The sequence below is a fragment of the Budorcas taxicolor genome, chromosome 7 (assembly GCF_023091745.1).
Source record: "Budorcas taxicolor isolate Tak-1 chromosome 7, Takin1.1, whole genome shotgun sequence".
Taxonomy (NCBI): domain Eukaryota; kingdom Metazoa; phylum Chordata; class Mammalia; order Artiodactyla; family Bovidae; genus Budorcas; species Budorcas taxicolor.
Genome location: NC_068916.1, coordinates 52,220,952 through 52,247,533, shown reverse-complemented (window position 1 = coordinate 52,247,533; position 26,582 = coordinate 52,220,952). Strand labels below are relative to the sequence as shown.

The following is a 26,582-nucleotide window of genomic DNA, read 5'->3' as shown; positions in this document are numbered from 1 at the left end:
AACAGTGAAGTCAAAAGGGTTTCGCCTACTCCACCTTTTCTAGTGTGTGTCCTCGGGAACTCCATTAAGAATACATTTTATAAAACTGCGCTCGTTTGGACTGAGTGTGCCTGAAGATTATTTGTTTGCATCTGAGGAGTTACTAATCCCTTTAGCTGCTGTATACCTTTCCAAGCTTATGCGGTTCTAAGTGCAGATCAACTGATGAGAATACAGAACTCACAAGTTACCAAAGATTTGCTTTTTACTCTCTGAGGTAGCTTGTGTGGAAAGGACACAAGGAGCCTAAGTTGAAAAAGTGGTGAGGATCATCTTTTTAAAACATGTGGTTCTTCGAGATGCAAATGTGTGTGGTGAAGCCAGGGTGTCTGGTGTTCCATTCCTTGCTTCTTCTTCAGTCTGTCTCTGGGCCATGAGCTTATCCCTCGTCCAGCATTATTTCAGTTCCTTTTGGAAGCCCTTAAGACAAAGGAAGATAAAAATGCTAAATGAACAGAGTGTTTTCTTACTTTTTAGCAGTGATGAGCGTGGGTGTTAGATAGACTGATTTCTGAAATATGTGTAAGGGGAGTAAGTATAACCAGGATGTTAGGAGGCTGCAGAGCATTTCTGCATTTTGTAGACTACATATCTTCTCATACAATCAAGAATTGATCTGTTTTAAGAAAGACTATTGCATCTTAATTCAGCTAGGAGCCTAACTTTGTAAAACATGCTTAGTGTGGGATTAAAGACAGTACAAGGTATGTAATTTTTAAAATCTTGTTTATTGTTGGACACCTATGTTAAATTTTTACCATGTTGCAGTTTCTAAAAGCAAAGTGAGAGTGAAAGTTCATTTAGTTGTAGATCCCTGTCCATCCAAAATGAGAGCAAGGATGAAGGATGCTAGGCAGAATTTTAAACAGATATTAGGAAAGGTGAAGATTATAAAAGAAGTGGAGTTGTTTATGTTTCTTTCCTCTTAAAGATACTAACTTTGTTCCAAAAGGTCGCTCAAAACCAAGGAGTATGCAGAGAACTTTATACACATCATTTGTGTTTTTTGAAAGTTGATAAACACAGGGATTACATAGTTTGAAAAGAGGGAGAGGAACCTACAGAAATGTTAGTGAGAGTTTGAGATGACAGCATGATACCTTAAAAATTTGCCCTCTGCCTGCCTAGTCTTTAAAGACACAGCCCAAGGATCACTGGATAATGTTACTTTCACTTGTCTCTAAGGAAATGCTCCTTCACAGGAGGTGAAACTGAGGGAATGCCTCAGCATTTAAATCTCTTGAGAGAGTTGTTAAATGTTGGGATATTTTTATAAAAAGAGTTGAAACTTTTATGACGTGTAAATTGTTTTAAATTGTTGTAAATTTATTTTAAAGAGCTAAGAAAATAGTAACAAGTGAGGAATGATTTAACTTTGTTGATGGGCATACAGGTCAGAATAGACTAATTTTATTCCTTGTGTGGTAAAATCATCTTTTGTTACCCCTGCGGTGCCCAGTGTATTTTGTAAATGGATTGCCAAGTTATTCTTGGAGAATGTTATATTTTCAGTGAAATGTAATAGAGACATAAAAGATAAGGTGTGAATTAGAAGAACAGGTTAAAAGCATGTTTATTAATAAGAAATATTCGGTATTGTAGAGAAACAAAGTTTGTACATGCAGGTGGTGTTTCCTCTCATTTTGTGTCTTAGTTGAAATCATTCATGACTACCAAAAACATCCCCATATTCAAACAAACCTTGTGTTTTTCTTTGTTGTGTTGAACCTTCTATTCTTTATCACTTTTATTTGAAAGCAGTAGGGAAAAAATCACCTCTTGCTAACCAGCAGAGCACCATTGATTGGTTGTCCCTGATTAGGGTTAGGTGAGACCGTGCCAACCCTCTCTCCCTGCACTGCTGTCTGTCATTCCCTTCCTCTTTGTTTTTTAATATTGCCCAGCTGCTATAAGAACTGATTCTAGTTCTTTTTCTTTTTTTTTTGATGCTAAAATTTCTTAAAACTTCAAAGCTAAGATTGAAAAGTAAATATTTTAATCACTATGAACATATCTTCTTACCTACCTGCTTTGTTTTTTCTTAACAACTTTTCTTTTTTTCCAAATGATTTTTGTAATTGAAGAACTCTTTTAAGAGAGTAAAGTTACTGAAGGAAAGGGAAACTGAGACCAGTATTTTACCACTGATTACAGGATAACTCTGGGTGAATCATTGTTCTTTGAACTTTGAGATTCTTACTTCATTCATTATCAAAGCTTGCTATGAATGGTAGTCTTAAAATTTTAGAGTTGAAGGGACTTTAAATGTCATCAAGCCCAAACACCCACTCAGTGCAGCAGCAATCCCTTCTTACAGTTGTAGGTTGAAAACTGAATAAATAACTGGAGGAGGAAAAAAGCATAGATTTTGGATTCTACATTTCCTTTAGTAAATTTCAGGATCTTGGAAGAAAAGTGATCATGTAAAAGGAAGAGATATGCTAGAAACTCTGAGACTGAGAGAGAAAAGATTGAAGAAAGTGACTATGTTGCATAGTTCTGTGACAATTAGGGAGTATCAATTTCTCCTTTAAATAGTTGCTTAAATTTCTTCCCTCCAAGAAGGGGGATGAGATGGATAAGGGAACACAAGAAAGAATTGTCATAATGAACTGAATTAAGAGAAACACATTGCCTTCGTGTGTGGAAGCAATGTTATATGGCAGATGGGAAATCTTATCCTTGGTTGTGATTATAAGTGGTCTTTAGGTAGTAACTGCTTTGGCATTCTGTCAGGGTAGCAGATACAGGTAGAGTTTATGGTGTCCTAGATGATTTTTCTAGGTTTCTGATTGTGACTTATTCCCTGTTTTAGGAGTAATACTGTTTGAAAGCAATAGGATTTTCATTTTCTTTTAAGACTTAGCATACTTTAAGGATCCAGCAGAGATTGATTTATAAACTGTCTTTGATCCTAAAGGTTACAGAAAACCAAGGTAGTAGACTTATATCTCACATATAGCTGCCTTTTTAAAAATATGTTAGAACTTGAGGATCAAGTAAAAAGATAACCCTAACTTTTTTTTTCCCTCTCCCTAGAGAAGGCAATGGCACCCCACTCTTGCCTAGAAAATCCCGTGGATGGAGGAGCCTGGTGGGCGGCAGTCCATGGGGTCGCTAAGAGTTGGACATGACTGAGCGACTTCACTTTCACTTTTCCCTTTCATGCATTGGAGAAGGAAATGGCAACCCACTCCAGTGTTCTTGCCTGAAGAATCCCAGGGATGGGGGAGCCTGGCGGGCTGCCGTCTATGGGGTCGCAGAGTCGGACACGACTGAAGCGACGCAGCAGCAGCAGAGTAGCTCATACTTTATTCGGGGTCTTCACCTTTCTGGCTGTTAAACCTAACCATCTTTTTTTATTGGTGTATAATTAACATATAATAAACTACATATATTTAGTGCACAATTTGTGAAGCTATTGCCGTAGTCAAGATAACGAATATATCCCACACCCTCAACAGTTCCTTCTGCCTCATTGTAATCTCTTCTTCTCACCCCTCCTTGTGACCCAGTGCTCAGGTAACTAACCACTGATTTGCTTTCTTTAACTGTAGACTTGTTTGTATTTTCTAGAAACTTATATAAATGGCATTATACACAATATGAACCCTTTCTTTTGGTTTCTTTTAGCATAATGTATTTATGTTAGCTATATTAATAGCTCATTCTTTTTTTTTTTTATTGCAGAGTATTATTACATTGTATGGGTTTACCATAATTAGTTTTTTATAATTTTACTTATTTGTTTTGGCTGTGCTGGGTCTTTGTTGCTGCCCAGGCTTCTCTTTAGTTGTGGTGCACAGGTTGCCCATTGTGGTGCCTTCTCTTGTTGCACAGCATGGGATCCAGGGTACTCGGGCTTCTGTAGTTGCGGCATCTGGGCTCAATAGTTGTGGCTGCCAGGCTCCAGAGCACAACCTCAGTAGTTGTGGTGCACTGGCTTAGTTGCTCTGCTGAATGTGGGATCTTCCTGGATCAGAGATCGAACCTGTGTCTCCTGCAGGCAGCTTCTCTACCACTGAGCTACCAGGGAAGCCCCTACCGTAATTTATTTATTTACTGTATAGACATTTGAATTGTTTTCAGTTTTGGAGCTTTGTTGTTTGGATTGTTTCCAGTTTTGGTTCTTTATTGTTTTGCTGGGAACATTCATGTACCAAGTTTTTGTCTGGGCATACGCCTTTATTTTTCTTTTGTAAATACCTAGGAGTGGAATGACTAGGCTATATGATACGGCTATGATTAACTTTCCAAGAAATTGCCAAACTATTTTCCAAAATGGTTGTACCATTTTACAGTTTCACAAGCAGTGTATGGGTTCTGGTTCCTTGTCAGCTCTTCGTATGATCAATCTTAAATTTTAGCCATTCTAGTGAGTGTGTGAGGGCTTCCCAGGTGACTCGGTGGTAAAGAATCTGCCTGCCAGTACTGGAGATGTGTGTTCCACCCCTGGTTGGAAAGATACCCTGAAGGAAGAAATGGCAACCCACTCCAGTATTCTTGCCTGGAGAATTCCATGGACATAGGAGCCTGGCAGGCTGCAGTCCACGGGGTCACAAAGAGTCCAACACACAGAGCTATTGAGCACGCATGCACACCTGCACAGTGGGTATATATAGTGTGAACACAGAATTTGTCTGCCATTTCAGTAAGCAAAGGATGTTGTGGCCATAAAGCCATCAGCCACTGTCGGGGTCACTGATGCTGTACCCTGAGGGGAATTCAGGAAGGAGAAAAACAGGTTGCCAGCCACCAAGCCATCAGTCACTATAGCTGTCCTGACAGTGCACCCTGAGTGGAATTCAGGATGGAGAGAAATAGGATACTGGCCATAGGTAGTTAAGATGTGTATCAGAGGAATGATTGAGTAAGCCCATACTCTTACATCTTCTCATATACAGAAAAGTCCTGAAATCATTAACTTGAGATAATCTGTTTTGTGATTAGCAGTAATCTTTTGATGTGCAACCTCATGTTTTTTTTTCCAGCAAAAATTCCTATGTATCCCGGTTCCTTTCTTACATCTTTGGAATAGTCCCTCAGAGCTATCTGAGAGACTGCCATCCCGGGCTGTAGTCCTCAGTAAGGCCTTTGAATAAAACATAAATTTCAGCTTTCAGGCTGTGCGTTTGTTTTTTTGTATTTTTTCAGTCAACAAATGGTATCTCAGTGTGGCTTTTTTTTTTTTGGTTGCACCAGGTTTTCGTTGCTATGAGCAGGGGCTACTCTGCTGTGCATGGGCTTCTTGTTGCGGGGGCTTCTCTCGTTGCGGAGCATGAGCTCTAGGTATGTGGGCTCAGTAGCTGCGTTTCAGGGTCTCCAGTAATTTTGGCACATGGGCCTATTTGCTCTGAGGCATGCGGAATCTTCCCTGAGCAGGAATCCAACACCTCTCCCCTGGACTGGCAGGTGGATTCTTTACCACTGGACTCCCAGGGAAGTCCTCAGTGTGGCTTTAATTTGCATTTCTTTAATGATGTTGAGCATCTTTTCAGGTGTTTACTTGCTCTCTGTATATCTTCCTCGAAGTATCTGTTCAAAAATTTTGCCCACTTAAAACTTTTTATTACAGTCTAAATACAGGTCCTTTGTTGGATATATGTTTTACAGATGTTTACTTCCTCCTGTGACTTGCCTTTTCATTTTCTTAACAGTATATTTTGAAAAATAAAAATGTTTAGTTTTGATGAAGACCAATTAATTTTTTCTTTTTAAATTAATTTTTATTGGAGTACATTTGCTTTACAGTGTTGTTTAGTTTCTGCTGTATAGCAAAATGAATCAGCCATACAAATAATATATCCCCTCCTTTTTGGACTGAAGTCCAATCAATTATTTTTGCTTTTTGTATCATATTTCAAAAATCTCTGCTAAAATCACAGTCACTAAGATATTTTTCCTAAAAATTTTAAAGATTTAACTGAAATTCTCCTCTTGTCACTGTGGAAATGTGAGTTATATTCCACATGGTTTCTTTGGGGTGTAAATTTTCACCTGTAGACAAGACAGACCATTTCCAATTCTTTTAGGATTGGGGACCTTTGAGATTCTATTTATCCTGAAAGTATTTGCATTTCTTATGTGGCGTTAGAAACCTTTTGTTTTCCTGTATTCAGTGTGTTACAGGTTGTATAATGCCAATCTTCCTATCTATAAATATTAATGATTGTTCAGCATCTTTATAGATAGGAGAATTACTTCATTGCAGACCGGAAGAACATGGAGTAGTAATAACAGTAAGAGTAACAATAATAATAGCACTTGTCTGTTATACTTACTTAGCCCTAGTGCTACACTGAGGAGAAGGAAATGGCAACCCACTCCAGTGTTCTTGCCTGGAGAATCCCAGGGACTAGGGAGCCTGGTGGGCTGCCGTCTATGGGGTCACACAGAGTCGGACACAACTGAAGTGACTTAGCAGTAGCAGCATTGCTACACTGAAGAGCTCTAGACTCATTATCTCATTGATCTACATCAACCTCATAAAATAGGTACTGTTATTATTCCCACTTTATAGGTAATTAAACTGAAACTCAGTGTGATCAAGCAACTTGCTTTAGGTCATAGAACTGGAATTCAAAGCTAGGTCTAGCCGATTAAAAAATAAAACACACACACAAAACCATGATTTTATTTACTGCATTGTGTTGACACTTTATAAGTGTCCAGTTTTTTCACTTGTATAGTGTCAAAGAAATTCACTATTAGGAATTTCATAGAAAATTTTGATGGTATATCTTTAGAGCCCTTTGACTACTGTGGTTTATTTAAACTGGACTTTCCTTCAGTTCAGTTAGTGGGAAAGAAGTATTGGGTCTAGGTGAACAAAGTGCAGTGGCTAAATACCTAACTGCTTTTTGCATTTAATAATTTAGACTTTAAACCATTGCAGGAATCTTAATTAAATCTTTCTTTTCTTAAGCATGTAAAAGTAGCTGTTATAGTGCATGCAAAACCCATCTTTCTCTTGCTTATTAAAAAGTTGTCTAAATTATTATTTTTAAAATGTAACCTTGTCTCTTTTGTAGATAGAACAGCTCTAGCAGCATCACTTGTCAGGAATGACTGTCAGGAGCAACAAGTAGTGGACATACAGGGAGGAGGAAGCTGCTGCTAGACCAGCTCTCTAGTTGTCTTTTCTATATTTTAGAACTGGCCCTGAAACTTGACCGTAAGGATTGCAAATGGTTACCAACTCCAGGGTCTCTCTTGAGTCTGGGAACTGCTGGAGTTTATTCTCTAGACCTAGCAATTGGTTAATAATTAAAACATTGCCACAGAGGTCCAGGTACCTGGAAACTAGGGTTTTCTGTATGATTGGTGGTAAGGAGTAGAGAATACAGTTTCCTTGTTTGTGTGAATCTACCCTAGATCCAAAAGGCAGAAGAGCAAGAAGTCATGTGGTTGACCTGACAGGTTCAGTCCATGCGTTTTAAGAGGTTGTAATCTCTTCCATAGCTGTAGAAGAATGGACAGGAAAAGCTCAAAGGCCATGAGCATAGGAGTGGGGACCTTTGAGATTCTGTTCATCCTGAAAGCATTTTCGCTGCATATGTGGTGTTAGAAACCTTTTTTTTTCCTGTGCTCAGTGTGCTATAGGCTGTAGCTGTTCAAAAGTTGTAGAAATTCAGAGAATTTAAGGAATTAAGTAGAAAGATTACTGAATTGAGAGTCAGAAGACCTAGGTTTCAGAATCTTAGAATGCTGGAGGTGAAAAGGATGGTTAAAAGTTATTAATTCATATCTCTTATAGATGAAGAAATGTGGGCCTACAGAAGTGATCTGTTCAAATTTACAGCTAGGACTAGTATCCTCATCTCTCATTCCCAGTGACATATTCTTTCCATATATTTCTACTTAGTCTGACTGCTACTAATTAACCATGTGAACTCTGGGCAAGTGACCCCTCTTTTCTTGGTCTTTCCTTATGAAATGAGAGAATTATTAATAGCATAAATGATTTCAAAGATCTATACTAATATCCCAAACTCTGCATGAATAATTTAGAATATAGTTGTGGGCAATGCTAGTTAGCGTCATAGAAGATGGGGAACATGATCAGCCCTGGACATAAATCCAAGGATTGGTAGAGGAGAGGGGGAAGGGGTTTCATGGGGTGGGAAGTGGTGTGAACAACAGGCTCAGGTTTGAGTGTGTGGCTGTAGTAAAAAGAAATGGCCTGGTTATAGCTATCAAGAGGATGGGTGAGAGATGAATCATTTAAAGAAAGCCACTTCATAGAGATTATTTTATCCCTGGGAGGAGCTTTTAGGTTCTCTTTCTGTCGAAACCTATAGAAAGCAGGACTGAAAATTTGCATTTGGTAACGTCACAATGCATATTGATGCAGTTTTTGGCCTTGTGGATATGTGATGGTGAAGAACTTTTTTTTTTTTTTCTCCCTCCCTCCCCGCTCCTGGTGAAGAACTTGAATACATTAGTCTTAAGGTTCCAGCAAATCACTTCTGCTGCCTAGATGGAGTTTAGATAGTGGTTTGATTTCCACTCCTTTTCCATTATAATAATCCAGCTTCTCAGACTTTCAGTGATCATTCTAGATTTTAAAAGACAAAACTGTCTTCATCTGGAGTCAAATTGTAGGCTCAGGTGGGAACTGTCACTGGAACAATCTGAGCCTATCTTTGGGTCCTTTCATTTTCTTCTAAACATACTCCAGCACAGTGCAGTGTAGGTTTTGATTACATGCTAATTTGAAATGTTCTGTAGTCTTTTGTGAAGACACTGTATATGGGGAGAGAGAGTATGATATCGAGATCTCTTTTGGGGAGGGTGGGTCATACCTCCCATCTAGCTTGTAAGGTACCTAAGAGCAGTGATAGTGTTTAGTTCATGTTAACAATATCCTGTTACATATTTTAGTTTTACTGTTAGTCTTCTGAATCTTGGGATTACTTTCAAGGATCTCCATTTCTGTGATCTAATGACAGTTTTGAAAACATTAGTCCTCTCACCAAGGTAATGGTAAGGCAAAGAGAATCACTGATATGACTATATCAGACCAGAAGAACTCTGTTGAGAAAAGATTTTAATTTTTCTCTAAAGATAGTATCTTAGGTTTTGTCTTGTGTTTAATGAAGGGACACATCTATAGGATTAAAAATCTCAGCATTATTTCACACAGAACAGAGCTTCCAACTTTGATCATTATAAATGAGAGCAGTATTTGGCCCAATGGTCTTGGGATTGATAACATGTATTTGGGGCTTCCTGGGTAGCTTAGATGGTGAAGAACCTGCCTGCAATGCAGGAGACCCGGGTTTGATCCCAGCGTCTTTAACATAAAGTTAAAGTGAACAGTTGCTAAGTCCCTGTATTATTGAATCTGTTAGTACAGTAGTCTTTCATAGCTTTATGTAGAATATTAAATTAAAGGTCTACATAGCATAAAGAAGATGAAGAGGAGTCTTCAGGTCCCTAGGATGTGTCTGGATCTCCACAAAAATTGCTGCTAGCAGTAAGATTGCTTTCGTTTTTTTTCTCCAAAGTCACATATTTCTGCCCATAGCAATGGAGTTCCTTCAGTTCCTTCATTTGGCCTTAGAAGTGAAGTTGTTTTGGACTCTTCTAAAATTATTTCATCTTGTTTTCATGGGGCCTAAAGAGATATTTTTAGTTTTGTTAGTTTTTGTGAAAGATGTGTGTCAGGCTCCCCAGGCATAGAGGTTTCTAGTGATTTCTTGATTCTGGTATTTTAAAAAGATGGGAGTTGGCCTTAGTTGGCAGCTCCTTGCATCCGCCAGGGTTTGTTCGTTACTTACTTCTAGGCCCATGGGTGACGTCTGTTTCCTGTGATTGAAACCACAAGAAGAAGCAGTGAGAAGCCACTGTAGGATATGTCCTATTCAGCAAGCAGCAGGCATTGGGCTGCCCTCAAAAGAGCAGTAGTAACTAAGCACTGCTTTTAAGGGTTCCTGAAGAGACCCTAGACATGATCTGACCTAGCCTCCTCATCTTAACATGAGAAGGCCACTGAGGCCTAGAGGTATTAAGTTGCCCAAGGTCATGTAATTAGGTGAGTTAGCTTTTAGACTCCACTAACTGTTCATTATTCTTTCTCATATTGCATTTTGTAACTAAAGTTTATTAACTGTGCCCTGCCACATTGTTTCCTTAAGCAAAGTACTACTGGAAAAGAGTAAATGCTTGTGGGCATTTTGAATATGAAAATTGGATGATGTTGCTTTGCCTTTAGAGGTTGTGCTATGGTTTTTTTAATACTTTTCTTTTGAAATGACTTTTACATACATTTTCAAAATAGCAAAGTCTAAGAACCCTCAATTTTTAAATTTTTATTTCACTTAGTATTTGAACATTTTAGTCATTTTTATGCACAGATTTTTTTTACAATATTGCAATTACAGTTTCTACATGTTTTCTTCTTGTAAAACAATGTCATATACATTTTTCAGCTTTCTCATCTTTGAAAATTGCTACTTTTGTTTGAAGTGGAAATTTTTTTCCTAACCACACCACACGGCTTGTGGGATCTTAATTCCCCCAACCAGGAATCAAACCTGGGCACCCAGCAGTGAAGGCAGAGTCCTAACCACTAGACTGCCAGGAAATTCCTTGGAAATGTATTTTCATTATAAAAGTGATTTTCATTATTATCATTTTCTAAGACAATATAGATGTGTATAAAAATGAAGTAAAACAATCCCCTCTCGTGTTTTCCGGAAATCATACTTATTTTTTAATAATTAGATCCAAAGAGAAAAATACATGATATTAACACATGGAAGTCTCTTTGGAGCCTGAGTATTTTGGCATGAAATTCTGTAATGTGTTTGCGTTAAAACATAGTTCCACACAAGTACAGGTACTGAAAGTATTAGAAAGTTCTTGTTTTAACTCTTGATTATACCAATATTTCTCGTTACAGAGGAATAATGAGATTTCACCTGTGCTGTCTCCCCACTCTCTTCCCCAAATTTTCTCAAAATCTTAGTTCTAGATTTCTAAAAGGCCAGTAAATGTTTACTGTGGTTTTGTAAGATCAAGTCTGGCTTTTTGAGTAGTTTAATTTTTGGATCAGTTAAGCTATTATCAGTAGGCCCTGATGACTTCTATCGTCACATCATTCAGGAATGATGTGAGAATAAAAGAAAAGAGGTGTAACCATCATTTAGAAATGAAGGGTTTGAGAATGGTATTTAAAACAAGGTGGCCTCATACTCAGTGCCTGTATGTAGCAACAGTCTCAGCTGCAGGAACTTCCTGTCTACCAGGCCTTTGGGTGTGTCATTCACAGGCTCACCCATGAGGAAGAGTAGATGTTCTGCTTCTCACATCACAGCATGGGAGGAGAAGACCGTTGCTACGGAGATTGGGAAACAGCATTCCTGAGTCATTGACTGTTTCCAAATGAATGAGTAACACCCCCTTTTTTCCTTAGCTTGTCTAAGCTAAGGCAGTAAAGAGATCTAATAAGAAAGTAAAGAACAAGCATCAGTATTTGGATCTTGAGAAATATGTCAAAACTTTGGAAAAGTAGGTTAACATTATTTATTGCTTTCTATTTATGTATTTGGAAGTTTTATCAGAACCTTCAGATGTTTGAAAGAGAGGAAGCTTTACTTAACTCTGTTCTCTCACACAGATGACAGACTGTTTGCACCTCCTTCCTGACAGCAAAGGAGATGGGCGTGTCTGCCGCACCATATGACACATTGGTAGGAAACTCAGTTTGGTTCAGTTGCTCAGTCATGTCTGACTCTTTGCGACCCCATGGACTGCAGCACGCCAGGCCTCCCTGTCCGTCTTCAACTCCTGGAGTTTACCCAAACTCATGTCCATTGAGTTGGTGGTGCCATCCAGCCATCTCATCCTCTGTTGTCCCCTTCTCCTCCCGCCTTCAATCTTTCCCAGCATCAGAGTCTTTTCCAGTGAGTCAGCTCTTCGCATGAGGTAGCCAGAGTACTGGAGTTTCAGCTTTAGCATCATTTCTTCCAAAGAACACCCAGGACTGATCTCCTTTAGAATGGACTGGTTGGATCTCCTTGCAGTCCAAGGGACTCTTAAGAGTCTTCTCCTACACCACAGTTCAAAAGCATCAATTCTTCGGCGCTCAGCTTTCTTTATGGTCCAACCCTCACATCCATACATGACCGCAGGAAAAGCCATAGCCTTGGCTAGACAGTAGGAAACTAGGACTTTAGAACCTGAGTGCTTGCTCTATTGGCTGCTTGTTTTCACAACCCCTGAGTTCTTTGTAGTGCAAGGCAGTGGCAGTTTGTTTTGGATGGACATAGGGGAAGAATGCCATGTTCCCAGTCTGTTTTTCGCCTGTTCTGCTGAGCTGGAATAGTGAAACCTGAGTGGACTGTCCTTCCTGGAGGCTATCAGCTATCTAGGATGCAGGCTCTGCCAGTCCCAGGCTTCAGGATGAGCTAAGCTGGAGGCAAAAGGTTACCTTCTCCTTTTCCTCAAGAGACTTGTCTTGTTGGACAGTTAGAGAACTATTAGAATATACTGGACCTATCTGTCAGAGGATTGATTCTAATACTAAGATAGTTTTCCCCCTCATTTTAATTATAGTTGGGAAATGTGGTTTATTGGAAAGCAGACGCTCATCAGTTTTAGATGGTTATGAGGGAAGTTGAGTTTGTTGCTCCCAGTCTATAAGTAAATTATTGAAGAAGGGAATGGATATAGGCACCTAATGCTTCTTATATGGCATTTCTCACTCGTGTTTCACACAGGCTACTGCTTAGAATCTTTCCGGGCTCCCTGGTTTGTGTCAGGAAACATATTGATTCTGGAAGGCAGGGGAAGACTGAAAGAAATCTTTTAATTAGGAATAAAAGATCTTGGACTCTTCTCTACTGTGTTTCCTTTGTTGTCTCTTGTTTGAATTCTGACAATACTGAGTTTAGCTGTGGGACTGCCCAGGCAGTGTGGAGCTAAGTGGATGAGCTGCTAGAGTCTTACTTACTCCTTTACCACGTTTTCCTTAGCAGTCACGGAGAATGGGAGTGTGCCGTCTCATTCCTGGGGTCTGCTAGATAATCTTCAGTTTTCTTTCCCTGAAGCACATTTCACTTTTGAAAGGTAAATTGGCTTTATAGTTCGTGTTTTTTCAGTGTCTCGTCATTTTGTGCTTCTCCTTTATAGACTTCCTTTCCTCAGATATACCCTTTTCCTTTGATTTTCTTTTTCCAAGTGGGTACTTCAGTTCTACACAGCTCCTGTTGAGTCTTTTGGCACCAGAAAGTAATGATGTCAGAATCTAGTTTGTTTCTCTGTAAATGGTCGATGAGGTATTGACTCATTCAGTGCCATCTCTGGGCCATGATTTGAAAATGGAAAGGAAGGTTTCCTACATTTGAAGGTATCCATTATTTCCTTCTCTCTAGTTCTAGTTGATTTCTTTATAAGAAGTGGGAATTGAAGGGAGTTTCATTTGTTCCATCATCATAAATTATATACTTTTTACCAAGCACTTTGCAAAACAAAGTGCTTTACATCTATTTTATTCTTCTTCACAGAAACCCTGTGAGACAACATAGTCCTAAAGATAGGAAGACTGAAATTGTGGTGGATAAAAAGAAAAGCTTACATTACCTTTTCTGTCCTTTAGTGAAAACGTAGCAAATCTTGTGGCAAAGATGAAATAGGATTCTTTGGCAACTGAATTCAAGTTTATGTTATGATCATCCATTGCCTGCTATCCTAAGAAACAATGTCAGTCCTGTACTAGAATAAAAAAATGAATCAGAGCCAGACCTTTCTCTCTGTTCATTTTGATTCTGAGTGACAGATACCTTACCTGTTCCTTCCTGGGTAGGTGTATTAGGACTTGGAAGGAAACTATTGTTGGCTACAGTGAGACTTATTTCCCATTTTACCCATCAGTTCAGTTCAGTTCAGTTCAGTCGCTCAGTCGTGTTGACTCTCTGCGACCCCGTGAATCGCAGCACGCCAGGCCTCCCTGTCCATCACAATCTCTGGGAGTTCACTCAGACTCACGTCCATCGAGTCAGTGATGCCATCCAACCATCTCATCCTCGGTCGTCCCCTTCTCCTCCTGCCCCCAATCCCTCCCAGCATCAGAGTCTTTTCCAGTGAGTCAACTCTTTGCATGAGGTGGCCTAAGTACCGGAGTTTCAGCTTTAGCATCATTTCTTCCGAAGAAATCCCAGGGTTGATCTCCTTCAGAATGGACTGGTTGGATCTCCTTGCAGTCCAAGGGACTCTCAAGAGTCTTCTCCAACACCACAGTTCAAAAGCATCAATTCTTCAGCGCTCAGCCTTCTTCACAGTCCAACTCTCACATCCATACATGACCACAGGAAAAACCATAGCCTTGACTAGACGGACCTTAGTCGGCAAAGTAATGTCTCTGCTTTTCAATATACTATCTAGGTTGGTCATAACTTTTCTTCCAAGGAGTAAGCGTCTTTTAATTTCATGGCTGCAATCACCATCTGCAGTGATTTTGGAGCCCCAAAAAATAAAGTCTGACACTGTTTCCCCATCTATTTCCCATGAAGTGATGGGACCGGATGCCATGATCTTTGTTTTCTGAATGTTGAGCTTTAAGCCAATTTTTTCGCTCTCCTCTTTCACTTTCATCAAGAGGCTTTTTAGCTCCTGTTCACTTTCTGCCATAAGGGTGGTGTCATCTGCATATCTGAGGTTATTGATATTTCTCCTGGCAGTCTTGATTCCAGCTTGTGTTTCTTCCAGTCCAGCGTTTCTCATGATGTACTCTGCATAGAAGTTAAATAAGCAGGGTGACAATATACAGCCTTGACGCACTCCTTTTCCTATTTGGAACCAGTCTGTTGTTCCATGTCCAGTTCTAACTATTGCTTCCTGACCTGCATACAGATTTCTCAAGATACAGGTTAGGTGGTCTGGTATTCCCATCTCTCTCTGAATTTTCCACAGTTTATTGTGATCCACACAGTCAAAGGCTTTGGCATAGTCAATAAAGCAGAAATAGATGTTTTTCTGGAACTCTCTTGCTTTTTCCATGATCCAGCGGATGTTGGCAGTTTGATCTCTGGTTTCTCTGCCTTTTCTAAAACCAGCTTGAACATCAGGGAGTTCACGGTTCACATATTGCTGAAGCCTGGCTTGGAGAATTTTGAGCATTACTTTACTAGCATGTGAGATGAGTGCAATTGTGTGGTAGTTTGAGCATTCTTTGGCATTGCGTTTCTTTGGAATTGGAATGAAAACTGTACCCATAGGTAGCCTATGTCTTTGTTTCTTTGTTGTTTAGTCACTACGTCCTGTTTGACCCCCTGGACTGTGGTCTGCCAGGCTCCTCTGTCCACGGAATTTCCCAGGCAAGAATACTGGAATGGGTTCCTATTTCCTCTCCACTCAGGGTCCCCTGGCCTGAGTGGGAACCTGAGTGGGAACCTATTCATAGGGAAAGACATTATTCTCAAAAGTTTGGTCTGAGCTGTCTGCAACAATCATAAGGTACTGTCATAAACCTTGACTTGAAACTTTTCCTTTGTTTGTTCATTTGAATAAAGTAATGAATAAATTAATTTACTGGGCTTAGAATTATGCTCCTAAATCTAGAGTGATGATTATTTTAAAAATATTTATAAAGTATTAGACATGTCAAATTGCAAGAATACACAGAAGAACCATACAAAAAAGATCTTCACAACCCAGATAATCACGATGGTGTGATCACTCACCTAGAGCCAGACATCCTGAAATGTGAAGTCAAGTGGGCCTTAGGAAGCATCACTACGAACAAAGCTAGTGGAGGTGATGGAATTCCAGTTGAGCTATTTCAAATCCTAAAAGATGATGCTGTGAAAGTGCTGCACTCAGTATGCCAGCAAATTTGGAAAACTCAGCAGTGGCCACAGGACTGGAAAAGGTCAGTTTTCATTCCAATCCCAAAGAAAGGCCAATGCCAAAGAATGTTCAAACCATCGCACAGTTGCGCTCATCTCACACGCTAGCACAGTAATGCTCAAAATTCTTCAAGCCAGGCTTCAACAATACATGAACCATGAACTTCCAGATGTTCAAGCTGGATTTAGAAAAGGCAGAGGAACCAGAGATCAAAGTGCCAACATCTGCTGGATCATGGAAAAAGCAAGAGAGTTCCAGAAAAATATCTATTTCTGCTTTATTGACTATGCCAAAGCCTTTGACTGTGTGGATCACAATAAACTGCAAAATTCTGAAAGAGATGGGAATACCAGACCACCTAACCTGTGTCTTGAGAAATCTGTATGCAGGTCAGGAAGCAACAGTTAGAACTGGACATGGAACAATAGGAAAAGGAGTACGTCAAGGCTGTATATTGTCACCCTGCTTATTTAATTCTATGCAGAGTACATCATGAGAAACGCTGGGCTGGAAGAAACACAAGCTGGAATCAAGATTGCCAGGAGAAATATCAATAACCTCAGATATGCAGATGACACCACCCTTATGGCAGAAAGTGAAGAAGAACTAAAAAGCCTCATGATGAAAGTGAAAGAGGAGAGCGAAAAAGTTGGCTTAAAGCTCAACATTCAGAAAACAAAGATCATGGCATCTGGTCCCATCACTTCTTGGCAAATAGATGGAAAAACAGTGGATACAGTGGCAGGCTTTATTATTTTCGGTCTCCAGAATCACTGCAGATGGTGACTGCAGCCATGCAATAAAAAGACACTTACTCCTTCGAAGAAAAGTTATGACCAACCTAGATAGCGTATTAAGAAGCAGAGACATTACTTTGCCAACAAAGGTCTGTCTAGTCAAGGCTATGGTTTTTCCTGTGGTCATGTATGGATGTGAGAGTTGGACTATAAAGAAAGCTGAGCAGCGAAGAATTGATGCTTTTGAACTGTGGTGTTGGAGAAGAGTCTTGAGAGTCCCTTGGACTGCAAGGAGATCCAACCAGTCCATCCTAAAGGAAATCAGGAATATTCATTGGAAGGACTGATGCTGAAGCTGAGACTCCAATACTTTGCCTACCTGATGCGAAGTACTGACTCATTTGAAAAGACCCTGATGCTGGGAAAGATCGAAGGTGGGAGGAAAAGGGGATGACAGAGGATGAGATGGTTGGATGGCATCACCTACTCAATGGACCTGAGTTTAGTAAACTCCAGGAGTTGGTGATGGACAGGGAGGCCTAGTGTGTTGCAGTCCGTGGGGTCGCAAAGAGTCAGACATGACTGAGCGACTGAACTGAACTGAGACATGTCAAATGAACCAAACATGGATTTCTGCCCCCAAGCAACTTACAGTTTGATCCACAAAAACAGCTACAATAAATGGTCTGAAGAAGGACCTGATATAAAAGTACTCAGAGCCTGGCTTGACTGAGTTCTTTAGATCTTTTTGTGGTATGACTGACTATGGCTAAGAATACTATTTATAGATGAGGAATGACAATTTCCTTTTGACATTTGTAGGAGTGCTGTGTCAACTAGTAGTCTTCACGTGTATATTTTTCTAGAAGTTCTTCTGTAGTAATAACAGCACGATTATTTTTATAAAATGTTCTCACTACTCCATTTTATGACCTTAATGGTTCCTAAGGAGGCCTGGCATGCTGCAGTCCATGGGATCGTGAAGAGTCGGACACGACCTAGTCCCTGGACTGACCTAAAGGGTTCCTAGAAGTTTGTCTGGTTTTGTTTTGTTTATAATAAATAGGGGAACTGAAGCATGAAGAATTAATGTGATTCACTCAGAATCATACTTGCAGTGATTTAGGAGGCCAGAAGTAAAAATTAGGACTCATGATCTTTTTCTTTTAGCTAAAGTTCTAGATAAATTTTGTCAGTTTGCTTAATGTATTGGTTGCCTGCTTTAACATGACAAACTCAGTAGCTTAAAATAAACCCCACTTGTTGGCTCACAGTTCTGTTGGTCAGAAGTCCAGCATGGTTCATATGGCTGTGTTCTCAGTGTCACAGGGCTGAAATCAAGGTGTCAGCTGGGCCATTCCTCATCTGTAGTTGCTGGAGGCAAACCTTTCAAGCGCATTCAGGTTGGAAGAATTCAGTCTCTTGCAGTGGGGGGACTGATTGCCCTGTTTCTTCGCTGTCTCTTAGTTCTAGAGGCTGCCTGTAATCCCTGCCGTTTGGCCTCTTACGCTCAGACCAGAAATGGCATGTTGAACCTTGTGTTTCTCACTCCTCACCCTAGAGTTAAAGGACTTGTGAAATTGGGTCAGACCCACACAGATAATTTCTCCTTCTTAAAAGTCTGTCCTTGGGGATTCTTCTGGCAAGACTACTGGAGTGGGCTGCCATGCCCTCCTCCAGGGCATCTTCCCAACCCAGGGATGGAACCCAGGTGTCCCACATTGCAGGCAGATTCTTTACTGACTGACCTACCAGGGAAGCCCTCTTAAAAGTCAGTTGTGGAAAATAATATAACCTAATCACAAGAGTGATAGCCTATCATATTTACAGTTCTGATAATTATACAGGTTATGTACCTCAGGCTAGAAATCTTGAGGGAAGTCCTAGAATTCTTCCTTCCACACTAAACATTTCCCTCTCTCTGAATTAGCCCATGAGCAGGTGTGGATGTCAGAAGAGGGAGAGCTGGGAATTAAGTATATTGAGGCAGTGAACTGCACTGTGATTGTGGGTTTTTTGAGAAAAACCTGTAGTTCTCAGGAATCCTGGGCCTCCAAAGAATCATCACAGAGTAGGGGCCAAGGGGCATTCAGCTATGGTGTCTTCCCTTAGCCAAGAGCTCAGATATAGTTGTTCCCGATAAGGTAGCCTGAACAAAATCTTTAGAAAGTACTAAAATATGGGCTTGCTTTTGTAGGCTTATATCACCCGTGTGCTAGCCACATGGTTCATGAGGTAATTGTCCATGATTGACTGTTCTTGCGAAGCACATTGGTAGAAATTAGAAACACTCTTTGCTGTGTAATGTATTCTGTGATCAGAATAATGTGTAACCATATTCTCTTATTAGACCGCTGCTAACCTCTCTTCCGCTGTGGACACTACCTGATTACCTTTTGTTTGGCTACATGAGAGACTATCCTTAATTGAGAATTCTATGCCCTTTTTCTGACTGGAGGGAAAAGTTAAAGATTCAGGGAATTGGGTAGAAGTGAATCCGTGCCTTGGATGAATTTTCTTATATCCTTTAACCTATAATAAGTCCAATTCTGTTACTAGGCAGACAGAGGGAACCTCTGTTCAAAAGACTGGCAAATTTAGTCCAATCGACCCACTGTTGAAAAGCTGAAGTATTAATAGATTCAGCTACCACCACCACCACAACAAATCCAGTTATAGAAAAGGAGTTTTAGATTTCATTTGCATTTATTGTGATACTAATTGAGCTGGGTATGTTTCAAATTCATTTGGTCATAAATTGGTTTGGCCTCACCGGGCATACTTTGGGATCTTGACTTTAATTTTTGGTTTCTTTGAGAAACCAAACTGTAAAGTGTTTAGGGAGTTTCTTGTTTCCTGTAGATGGTAACTAAAAGATTTATCTTACCACATATTACATTAGGATGTGGTGACTGAATCAGAGCTTTGAATTACACTCTGGAAGGAAAGTGAGGGGACAGCTTTTCATTTTTATTTTGATTGATGGTCTTAATGCAGGGCAGTACCCAGCCAAATATATTTATTTTGATGCTACTACTTTGATGCAGTGCACCTTTGAGCAATTTGTGTTAATTTAAGTAAGATTTGATAATACTGAGAATCTTTTAGAGAAATTGAATTTTTATTAAATGCAGTTTAAGCTCTTTTCCTGTACCAACTAATGACCTTCAGAATTTATTTGCTCATTTAATTCTATTGAACAAAAAATTCCTATCGAATAAATTGTTTTTCTGCCCCTTTAAAAGCATTTTGTGCTTCTATCAATAATTGTTTGCATATAAATGAAAGATTATTATAGAAATTGAGTTACCAGCAGAAATCTAGACTATGTTTAAATGACAGTATTGCCACTGTGAGATCGAGGCTCTCAAGAGAGAAGAAACAGTACTATCTTGGAGGCACAATCTGACCTTAGATTCTCCCAGTGTTTACAAGGGCTCTTTCTGAGGGTGTCAGTGGGTCAAGCCGTGGGGAATGTAGGGGGTCACCATAAAGATCCTGAAATCTTTGCCCTAGGGATTTTCTTTACCTCTTTCAGATGTTAGATCTCCTGTTTCCTGTATTTCAGGTCTGTCACTTTGTTGGTTTGCTCCCTTATTTTGGTGGAGTATATCCTACAATTGCTTCCTAAGGTGCACTTGGATACGTTTCCGGAAGACTTTAATGTCTGAAAAATGTCTATTTTGAACTTACATTTGATCAGTAATTTGGGTATAGAATTCTAAGTTAGAAAAGTTTTTTATATTTTAAACTGCCTTTTTTGTTATTTAGCTTTTTGTATGTATTAGTAGTTTAAGAAATTCAAAGCTTCTCTGATTCCTTTGACCAATTTTCCTCCCTTCTTTTTGTCTCACACCTTCCCCCGCCCTCCACTGTGTGGCATTTGGGATCTTAGTTCCCCAACCAGGGATCAAACTTACACTACTCGGCAGTGAAAGCAGGAAGTCTCAACCACTGGATGGCAAGGGAAGTCCCCTTCTTTCAAACTGTAAAATTTTCTTTGTTTTCTTAGTGTTTTGGAATTTCATCATGATATGCCTTTGTGTGGTGATCTGTCTTTTGTGATGGAGACATCCTTCAGTACTGGGAAATATTTTTTTACATTAACGTACAGTTGATTTACAATGTTGTGTCAAGTTTCTGCTGTACAGCAAAGTGATTCAGATATACACATGTGTGCATTCTTTTTTTAATATTTTTTCAATTATGGTTTATGCATGTTACTACAAATAGCATTATTTCATTCTTTTTTTATTGCAATGTAATATTGCATTGTATATATGAACCATGTCTTCTTTATTCGTCTGATGATTGACATTTGGGTTGTTGCCTTGTCTTTGTTATCATGAACAGTGCTGTTTATGAACATAGGGGTGCATGTATCTTTTTAAATTACAGTTTTCTGCATATATGCTCAGGGGTAGGATTGCTGGATCATATGGCAACTCTGTTTTTTTGAGGAACCTCCATCCATACTGTTTTCCATAGTGGCTGTACCAACTTACATTCAGTGCTAGGAAATATTCTTGAATTATTTCCTTGATAGCTTGCTCCTCTGTTTTCTCCTGTTATTTGGGTATTGTACTTGCCAAACTGATCTAATTTTCTTATCTTTACTCTCAGTTTCGCATCTCTTTTTGCTCTGCTTTGGGGAGATTTCCTCAAGTTCTTATCTTTCAGCCTTTCTTAAGTTTTCTGTTAAATTTCTGTTTTCATGTGTTCAGCTTCTAAGGGTTCTTTTTTCTCTGAATATTTCTTTTTAAAATGGCATTATGAGGACTTCCTAGGCTCCAGTGGGCTTCCTGGTAGCTCAGCTGGTAAAGAATCCACCTACAATGCAGGAAACCTTGGTTCAATTCCTGGGTCAGGAATATCCACTGGAGAAGAGATAGGCTACCCACTCCAGTATTCTTGGGCTTCCCTGGTGGCTCAGCTGGTGAAGAATCCACCTACAATGCAGGAAACCTTGGTTCAATTCCTGGGTCAGGAATATCCACTGGAGAAGAGATAGGCTACCCACTCCAATATTCTTGGGCTTCCCTGGTAGCTCAGCTGGTAAAGAATCCACTTGGGTTCAATCCCTGGGTTGGGAAGATCCCCTGGAGAAGGGAAAGGCAACCCACTGCAGTATTCTGGCCTGGAGAATTCCACGGACTGTATATTCCACAAAGAGTCAGACACAAGTGAGCAGCTTTCACTTTCACTGAGGCTCCAGTGGTTAAGACTCCATGCTTCCACAGTGGGGCACAGTTCGATCCCTGATCAGGGAACTGAGATCTCACATGCTGCATGGACTAGCCAAAAAAAAAAAACACAACCCCAGCATCATGTTCTCCCTTATAGATATTAATTTTTTTCTATTCTTTCTTCTTGCATAGTCTCTATATAAGGAGTTGCTTTTTCCCCTCTCTCACATTTGTATTTTTCCTTATGTGTTTAATAATCCTTGGTTGTCCATGTTTAAAAATGAAGGACTAAAAAATTCATTGGAAACTGGATCCATGGGTAGAGCTTGTTAGCTGTGCAATTTATTGTAGGCTTGCCCTGTTCAGTATAAATATAATATAATGTGAGTCACATATGTAATTGTAGGTTTTCCATTAGCCACAGAAAAAGGCAAAAAGAAAAAAAGTGAAAAGAATCATGTGAAATTAACTTTAATAATGTTTTTTAACCTTGTATATCTAAAATATTGTTTTACTGTATAATAGATACATATTGATTGTTAATGATGTTTTTGCCTTGTTTTTTATATGAAGTTATGGAACTGCAGTTTATTTTATATCTTACAGCACATCTCAATTTGAATGCTAAGTTTTTGTGGATATACTTGATATGTATTTAGATTTCATAAAATTTACAAGTGAAAGGTAGATTCACATACCTAGCATATTCCAAACATACTTAAGTTTAACAATAACATACTAGTTTTTAATTTTAAATTTTTTAAAAATTAAATAAAATTTAAAATTTCTGTTTCAGTTGCACTAGGCACATTAGAAATGCTCAGTGGTGAACAAGATAGAAAACCCAGAGATAAATCCATGTACCTGTGGGCACCTTATCTTTAACAAAGGAGGCAAAAATATACAACGGAGGAAAAACAGCCCCTTCAATAAGTGATGCTGGGAAAACTGGACAACTATATGTAAAAGAGTGAAACTAGAATACTTGCTAACACTATATACACAAAAAATAAGCTCAAAATGGATTAAAGACTTAAATGAAGGCCAGAAACTATAAAGCTTTTAGAGGAAAACGAAGACAGTACACTCTTTGACATGTAGCAAGATCCTCTATGACCCACCTCCTAGAGTAATGGAAATAAAAATAAAACAAATGGGACTTAATTACACTTAAAAGCTTTTGCACAGCAAAGGAAACAATAAACGAGATTAAAAGACAACCCTCAGAATAGGAGAAAATAGTTGCAAACCAAACAACTGACAAAGGATTAATCTCCAGCATACATAAACAGCTCATATAGCTCAACATCAGGAATGCAGCCCAATCAGAAGATGGGCAGAAGACCTGAGCAAACGTTTCTCCAAATAAGACATACAGGTGCTAATAGACGCATGAAAGATGCTCAGCATTGCTCATTGTTACAGGCAGGCAAATCAAAACTGCAGTGAGGTATCACTTTACACCAGTCAGAATGCTGCTGCTGCTAAGTCACTTCAGTCGTGTCCGACTCTGTGCGACCCCATAGACAGCAGCCCACCAGGCTCCCCCGTCCCTGGGATTCTCCAGGCAAGGACACTGGAGTGGGTTGCCATTTCCTTCTCCAGTGCATGAAAGTGAAAAGTGAAAGTGAAGTCGCTCAGTCGTGTCCGACTCTTCGCGACCCCATGGACCGGCTCCTCGGCCCATGGGATTTTCCAGGCAAGAGTACTGGAGCCAGTCAGAATAGCCATCATCAAAAACTCTACAAGCAATGAATGCTGGAGAGGGTGTGGAGAAAAGGGAACGCTCTTGCACTGTTGGTGGGGGTGTTCATTGATACAGCCACTATGTGTGTGTGTTAGTCTCTCAGTCGTGTCTTACTCTTTGCGACCCATGGACTTCTCCAGGGTGTTCCCTTCTTCAGGAGATCATTCCAAACCAGGGATCAAACCCAGGTCTGCCACATTGCAGGGAGATTCTCTACCATCTGAGCCACCAGGGAAGTGCTGAAACATACAGCACCGTATATAAAATAAATAGCCAGTGGGAGTTTCCTGGATGAAGCAGGGAACCCAAAGCTAGTGCTCTGTGACAACCTAGTGGGATGGGGAGGGAGGTGGGAAGAAGGTTCAAGAGGGAGAAGACATATGTATACCTATGGCTGATTCATGTTTATGTATGACAGAAACCATCACAATATTGTAAAGTAATTATCCTTCAATTAAAAATAAAACAAATACTTAGAAGTTACTTGTGGCTGGTAGCTACCATATTGGACTACATAGCTCTATGGTGACCTGCTTGGACTATGTCAGTAGTTTAAGGTGGTTTTTCAGTTCCCCAGAGAAGGCTCTTCCAACCTTCTGCCTCAAGGGTAAGGATTTTGGGGTGTTGGAGTCCTGAGAAACTAGAAAGGGGAAGGTGCTGGGTGTCTCAGCATATACAGTACGCATAGGTTAACTGCTTGTCTTTTTGGTATAGGATTTCTGCCCACAGCTGTGCCTGGCATCCCCCGAGCCAGAGATCTGTGTTTTACCCTCTTCTAACAATAAATTTCCAGATTCATGCTAGAGTAAGGGAGGGTAGTCTCCTGATGGCATGAGGGGGGGGGGGGCTTTGGGGATAATGGGAAGATCTACAGGTCCAACTGCTTCTTTAAGTGAAAAGTGAAAGTCACTCAGTTGTGTCTGACTCTTTGCGACCCCATGGACTATACAGTCCATGTAATTCTCCAGGCCAGAATACTGGAGTGGGTAGCCTTTCCCTTCTCCAGGAGATCTTCCCAACCCAGGGATCAAACCCAGGTCTCCCTCATTTCAGGCGGATTCTTTACCAGCTGAGCCACAAGGGAAGCCCAAGAATACTGGAGTGGGTAGCTTATCCCTTCTCCAGCGGATCTTCCCGACCCAGGAATCGAACCAGGTTTTCCTGCATGGCAGGCAGATTCTTCACCAACTGAGCTGTGTAACTGCTTCTTAAACAGCCTTCAAACCAATCTTATTTTTGGCCTCCCTCTCCTCCAGCTGCTCATTTCTGTAAGTATTATACCTGGTGGTGCTAATTCCTGAGCCTGTTGAGGATTCTTAAGTACAGTCTGGATAGTTATTAGCTTTTCCTTCATCAGGTTTAGGGCTCATTTTTCTTAGATCTGTTGAGTCTTAGTCCCAGCTCAAAAGTTTGGTTATAATTACACTTTTCTTGTTCTTCCCAACCTTGTAGGCTCCTTCCTTTTTTTCCCTAAAAATTCCTTTTCTGTAGATGTAGAAAGATTTCAAAAGGGGGGGAAATTTAATTCAGTTTACTGTCTATTACCTGGATATATTAATTTGTATTCATGAGCAGGTTTTGATATGTTAAAATTTTTTCATTCTGTATTTATGCTTCCTTCAGTATCTGTATTTGTAGTTAAAGGTTTTAGTATATAGCTTCAGTAGAAGACTTGATAAGGAGGGACAGGCAGATGAAATATTTAGTGCAGTGAGGGTTTGTAGTTTGAAGGCAGAAAATAATTGATAGCAAACAAGGGAAAAGATGAACTTAGAGGCATATGGAAATAGGTGGGATCATTAGAGATCATCAGAAAGCTTGAACTTCTGGGGCATAATATATAAATACAGGTCCAGTAGCATTTATCTTCTAGGACTCTACTATTTTTAGTCATTCTTACTTTTCATGAGCTAGGAACCTCTTGTTAACTACCTCAGAGAATCCACAAAGCATGTTATGTATCTTAGAAAATTCACAAAACAGTTAATGTTACAATTAGGAAAAAACCACACAAAGCTTACCATTTGTAAACTGTAAGATCCTCAAGGAAAACACATGTAACATTAAATAAGTAAATTAATACACGCTCAATATACTACAGCAGCAGTTTCCATTTCAGTAATAGAGCTGAGCTTACAGTTTGGGTGTTCTGTTGGGTTCTGAAACAGAATTTTGCCTGTACTGTGATTCACTTTGCTGGTAGATGCTGCCCTCTGTTGGGAGTAGTTGAGAAAATACATGGATCAGTTTTGCTGTCCTTACTCAATCGCGCACTAAAAAAACATGGATACTTTTTTTAAAGGAATTAATCTGTTTCTAATGATGCACCAAGGAACTCTAAGGAGACTGGTTTCTTCCTTTTTAAGAAAACAGATGTTTACTTTTGTGTGTCTAAAAGCAACAGTTAGTGGGCATTAAATGGGAACAAGACAAGAATTTGGGGAATGCAAAGGTTTAGGGCTATCTGGAGAGCAGAGTTCCATACCCAGCTTGCCCTTGTATGACCTCAGTGATTTACTCCATCTGTCTGGGCTTCAGTTTCTTCACCGATGCAATGAAAAGGTGGAACAAATCTTCAGGTATTGGTATTTTAGGAGAGCAGCCCCAAATTATGGTCTTTGTTCATAGGAGATACAATGACTGAATCTTAGGCTCTGCCCCGAAGGAGCTTAGTCTGGAAATAGCTAGAGGAGACAGACAATCAAAATACAGTTCTAATCCACTTGTAGTGCTGTGAGGCGGGAAAGGACCTATTTCTGCAGAAACTCAAGGAGAGGTACCTTTCCGATCAGAGGAGGTGTCATCCTGTAGGGCCTGTTGGAGCTGCCTTGAAGGCACAGTCTCGACTGAGGGAAGCAGCAGCCTAGAGAAGGTCTGCAGTGGTGAGACAGCGTGATCTGTCTGTGGACTTGCAGTGAGTTCAGGATGCCCAGAAGATAGGGTTTGAGGTAGAGGGCTTGTTGAGAGATGAGTCGAGACAAAGAAGTCAGAAGTGTCCTATGGCATGCTAAGGAATTCGGG

The 26,582-nt window shown here is 39.9% G+C and overlaps 1 protein-coding gene across 1 annotated transcript in view; it reads left to right on the top strand.

Moving 5' to 3' along the window:
- DIAPH1 (diaphanous related formin 1) overlaps positions 1 to 26,582 on the top strand; it is a 116,018-nt gene that overhangs the window by 2,530 nt on the left and 86,906 nt on the right. The gene's annotated exons all lie outside the window — the stretch shown is intronic.